Below are 6000 nucleotides of genomic sequence, written 5' to 3' on the forward strand. Positions count from 1 at the left end.
CTTTTCATATATTTGTGAACATCATAATGTAGCATGCAACTTCATTCCCATCTATTTGACTCTCTTTCATCCCTTCGATTTCAATAGGAAACTTAGCAGGAGTCAGCCTGTTTGTTTATGTCTATCTACTTCTTCGGATTTGTGAACTTCCCTTCCCATTGAGGACAGTATTCGACCATCCTCTCATTATGCGGGCATAATTTCTCACGTATCTTCCATTCCAACTCTTTTCTCTCTTCCTCAATCCCTTTTGTATAAATCCAATTCTGATGCATTACTTGTTTTACCTCTTTTACTTGCATTTACATATATATTGATTTCTTTTTAGACCAACTACATTTCCAGGACCATACGTCTGGTCCTTGAAGTCTTACTGACTCCTTCATTGAGAATTATAGTTATTCTCAATTCTTGAAGACAAGATACGTTTTTATAGTTATTCATTGTTGCACTATCTAGATTCACACACTGTGGCATAAATGTTTGAAATGTTTGATCCATATCGTTCAGTTTAACTATCCAGCACACAATTACCCTGTCTTTTCCTGAACCTTCTTTGTTTGCCTCCTTGCACTTTATGTCTTCATCTTATGTCAGAAGTACTACATAGAAATGCTGGTTTCTTTTGGTAGTGGTTCTTGTTCCATCATATATTCTGCTGTGACTTGTTATATACAATATTTACTCCTCTGGTCCCACATGTCAAATAACGGATCGATTACAACCATTCTTACACATAGGATTTCACTCCAGTTCTTTTCTCCCTTACTATCAGTTTTTAACCTGTTCAGTTTCATCCTCTTTAGAATTTATTTTGTCCTCTAGGTGTGAAGAAATTTACCAACCCTCTTACAAGGTTTTACTTGGTGTCCCTAAAAAGACACGGAGGGGGTTTAGTTATTAATTTGTCCAACGTTTTCATTTGGAAAAGTTATCTTCACTTCATTGGACCATTACTTCATATTGAGGTCTATATTACAAATGCCTTTCTTCCTAGTCCCATTGCAGAGTTCTCTAAATGCTTTCTTTTCTTCATCCATTGGTGCTATACTTTATTGTTTCAAACACTACATTGTCTCCTATAATTTCAGTCATGTGGTCAAAGCGTTTGCAGTACATCTCCGTTGACTTGGTCTGTGGTTTCGTTATTACATACAAGATGGCCTTCTCTTTTCAAACTCTTGGAAAGAGTCCTCCAGTCATATCTTCATACTTCTGATAGTGGAAACCCATCTTGGGTGAATTGACAAAATGTTCAAATACTTACTCACTCCAATTCAATACTTTATCCTCTTCACCCGACCATTTTCCCTGTTTCCTACTTTGCTCGAGAAACTCATGTAGCGGCTAGATAATCTATTACAACTGTTTTGGTTTCCTCACTTTGAATCATACCAAACTCACACACCTTCAGAAGTGTTAATGTTTACTGGCTGGGATACATCATGGAACAACAATCTCATCTCAAACATATGTACCAGCATAAGCAATCTCTCCAATAATTGTGCTCGACCTCTGTTCTGTTCATTGGACATGTTTTTATTTCTTACCACGGCTAGTGAATTGTTTGATTGTGATCCATTCTGACAATTTCGGGGTGAATTTTTACATCAATCATAGATCAATCATCTACCCAAATTCATTGGGTAGATGCCGAATCATGACGGTTGAGTATTTTAAAACAGAAGATCTTTCTGTTTTAAAATACTCAACCGTCATGATTCGGCATCTGTTTGTTTTGTTTTGTTTTTGGAATTTCGCACAAAGCTACTCGAGGGCTATCTGTGCTAGCCGTCCCTAATTTTGCAGTGTAAGACTAGAGGGAAGGCAGCTAGTCATCACCACCCACCGCCAACTCTTGGGCTACTCTTTTACCAACGAATAGTGGGATTGACCGTCACATTATACGCCCCCACGGTTGGGAGGGCGAGCATGTTTAGCGCGACGTGGGCGCGAACCCGCGACCCTCGAATTACGAGTCGCACGCCTTACGCGCTTGGCCATGCCAGGCCGATTCGGCATCTACCCAATGAATTTGCTGTACAGATTCTCACGTATTTGAAGCGATGTCCTTGAAAACAGATGATCTGTATATGATATGCCTATCAAACAGCCGCTTCACCCACAAGTTTTCTAATGCATATGTGTCCTCTTGGGTAATTACGACTTATTTTCTCGTCAATAATGAAATTTCATGAGTGGAGCAGTATAGAGGGAGCTAGTAAACAGAGAGTTGCTGCCGCTCTTCTATTGGTAGAGGGCTTTTACCGCACAATAACAACATTATCCATTAATAAGAATCACGTGAGTTTAGGTTGAACTTGCCTAAAAACTTGTCATGCAGATACTCAAGGCAGATGTTCACAGAAGATATAATCTCTTTGTGAAATGGTATCTAATGGAAACGCAATTCCATGTAAGAAAATGTTAACTTTCCAAAACCAGATGTCTTCTGAACTAACCAGCAGGAGATAATAGAATGGGGGTTCCAATCTTCATCTCTACATTTGACACAATAGTTTTATGATTGTTAACATTTTTCCTTTCTGCTTTTACTTTAATGTTTTTCATGCTGTTTATTACTTTTTATTTCGTACAGTTATTAAGTAACTGTAGTTTCAAAATTCACTCCAATTGAGCAAGAATCTCAAATTTCATATTACTTTTCATACGCTTTTCACCTGGGAGTATTTTTCAACACATTTCTCAATCGGTCCGAATTTTCTTTCTTTTCGTTTAGGTCAATGTACTCCTAATCTGTCTACTAGTGAAGTTATTTCTTTTCTGGGGGTGATAGCAGTAATGGAAATCCTTATACACTTGAGTCACACTCACTTTCATATCTGTCACTGAGAGTGACAGATTCAATGGAACCTGGTATCTATTCCTTAATTACTATAAGATCCTTTGTACAGTGTGTTCTTTCAATACCCAAGTCTTCTGATAGTTATCTAATCAGTGAAATAATCAACCTCTGTAAACATTTACCACCGATCTAAGAAAGAAAAGTCATAACCTTTTGGTCCCCAGTACCACATCGTTCTGCTTAGATGGTAAATTAATTCTATCAAGATTGGACCAAGTTACCGATATATCTGCAAGTTTCCTTCCCAAGGTTTTATTCATCACTCAGTCCACACTAGCATCTGTCCTTCTGATAACACCTTTATGGCCAGCTCAAACTTAATTTGCAGTCCTTATCCTTCTTCAGAAAATAACCCCTCTTAGTATTTAGACTATGAGGTCCCTTTCGACGTCGAGCTAGGCAGGCTCAGAAGATTTGAGAAGACATCTCAGAAATAAGTAAACATGGGGAGGGCAAATATTCTACTGCATGTAAAACAGATTTCACCATGGCCACTCGTGTCTTAGTCTTCTCCCCCACCGTCACTTGTGGCGTAGGTTGTACCTGCATCGTAGGCTGCACCTCCATCGTGATTTGTTGCTTAGGCTGTTTCTCTGATGCTGCTAGTGTCTCAGGATGAATTTCTGATGCTATGTGTGGATCAGGTTGTGCCTCTGATGCTACTTTAAACTCAGGCTGTACCTCTGACAAAACTTGTGGCACCTTCTGCGTTACTAGTGCAGGGGGCTCTACCCCCGTCCTTATCTATGGCGGTGGCTGTACCTCCGTCGTTACCTGTTGCAGGTATTGTGTTGGCTAGGACGCCTTCACCCAATCATGGAAAAGAAGGTTGACCACTTTAGATGTAATGTTTTAGCTAAGATGTTTCCCACCCTATCATGGGAAAAATATGGACCTATTTAGATGTATTGTGTTTGCTAAGATGCTCCCCACCCTATCATTGGAAAGAAGGCGGACCACTTTAGATTTAATGTTTTAGGTAGGGTGTTTCCCACCCTATCATGGAAAAAAGATGAACTTTCTTCGCTAGGATGCTCCCCACCCAAACATGGGAAAGAAGGTTGACCACTTTAGATGTAATGTTTTAGCTAAGATGTTTCCCACCCTATCATGGGAAATAAGGTGGACCCGTTTAGGTGTATTGTGTTGGCAAGGATGCTCCCCACCAAATCCTGGGATAGAAGGTGGACTAATCTATATGTATTGTGTTTGTTAAGATGTCCCTCTCTCCAACATGGGAAAGAAGGTTCAGGAATGTCATTTTTATACCCAAATTAGTGCCCCGTACTTTCAAGATGGGAGTAGAATATACCTGGTTTGTACGTTATCTCACTAGTGTGTTTCTCCAAGAAGAGAAGTCATACTTCAATCACATCCTGTGGACACTTTCCGAGGAGTGCTTGTCTCGGTTTTTCCTTCAAGTCAATGTGAGATTCTCAATGAGATTCCTGTCATTATGTGTTTTTGGGTAAGATATCGTATCAAAGTTTATGTTTTCTTACACTAAAAATATATTTCGATAGATACTTTACTCTCCTCACACTTCCCATTTCTGGTGCTTCTTTTCTTTCAACTTTGAAGATTGTGTTCTACAGCAAATAGAAAGCCAGCTGCCAACTTTTACAGTAGAGTATATTTCAGTGAAGCGTTGTGCTTTGTTATTTACATGCTACAAAGAAGATGAACCAAGTTGAAACGTGGGGTAGGTGAGAGTTTTAAGGCTAGTGGAACCAAAGATATTTTCGCATATTGAAGGCTGTACTGAACAAGAATAGCTGTTATGTGAGAACAAAAAGATATTCTATCGAAAATAAAATGAAACTGGATATTTTAGACTGTGTATAATAATCTGGTATAACGTTCTATGTCAAAACGATGCCTAATAAAACATTTTGCGAATCTTATTATATTGTCCTTCCAAAATAAAGTTTGTGTCAGCGAAACAAACATTTCCAATATTCTGAATTCATCCAATTAATGTGGTAGATAAACAGAAATCTCTTTTCTCCTTTGTCTCTTCTTATAGCTAGTAATGTCAAGTTATCTCAGATAATTATGCTGCAGGGACGGCTAGCACAGATAGCCCCCGAGTAGCTTTGTGCGAAATTCCAAAAACAAACAAACAAACTTCATTGAAAAAAAAGAAATATGTTAGTTTAATCAAAATAATTGCATTTCAACTAACCTTCATTGTAAAAATTGAAGGGGGTTTCATCAACAAGTTTCGTGAAATTTACATAGAGATCATTTTTAGCATTAGAGAAATCATAGTCCTTACTATTTTCTAGAACACTATTTGCATTTGCAAAATGTATCAAATCATTTTTGTACTTGTTCCGCAAGGAGATGATTTACCTTTAATTGAAATTTATGAATAGACTGTGATTGTTTGCTTATTATTTTACCTCTTCTCTGAAGCCTCGTATTCAAACCATTCAAGTGAGCCACCATGTCGCATAGAAAGTGCAAATCACACTGCCATGAGAAAGTTTCAATTTCAGGGAAATTTTCAACAAGGTGTGTGCGTGTTTTTCTTATAGCAAAGCCACATCGGGCTATCTGCTGAGCCTACTGAGGGAAATCGAACTTCTGATTTGAGCGTTGTAAGTCCGTCGACTTATCGCTGTACTAGCGGAGGGCTTTCAACAAGGTGCTCTTTTGTTTCAGGAAATGAGAAAGTAAATCGTTCCAAAACTTTTCTTCTACTTAAACATCTTACATTTGCAAAATCAGTAAAATCATCAAAATTACAGTCACTGCTTTTCCTCAAAGACTCAACAAACTGTCGATGGATGAGAGAGCTTCCACTTCTAATATAATTCATGATTTTTGCAACAATGCAAATCATCAAATTTTTCAATTCATCACTTTTAAACATCTGATCACATAAATTTTCCCGATGCAAAATACAATAGAAAGATGGCACCGTGGACTTCACATTATTTTCAAAAAAATGCTGCTTCAGAAGAAAAATAAATCCTAATTTTGCTCCAGTCATTGAGAGAGCACCATCTGTTGTGACAGAAACCAATTTTTTTTTTTTAAATCCAGATTGAATTTTTTTGACATTTCAAGAAATGTTTCAAAGATGTTTTTCCACATGTTCGATCACGTAATCCACAAAGGCCACGCAT

This window comes from Tachypleus tridentatus, chromosome 13, assembly GCF_004210375.1.
Source record: "Tachypleus tridentatus isolate NWPU-2018 chromosome 13, ASM421037v1, whole genome shotgun sequence".
In the NCBI taxonomy this organism is placed as follows: domain Eukaryota; kingdom Metazoa; phylum Arthropoda; class Merostomata; order Xiphosura; family Limulidae; genus Tachypleus; species Tachypleus tridentatus.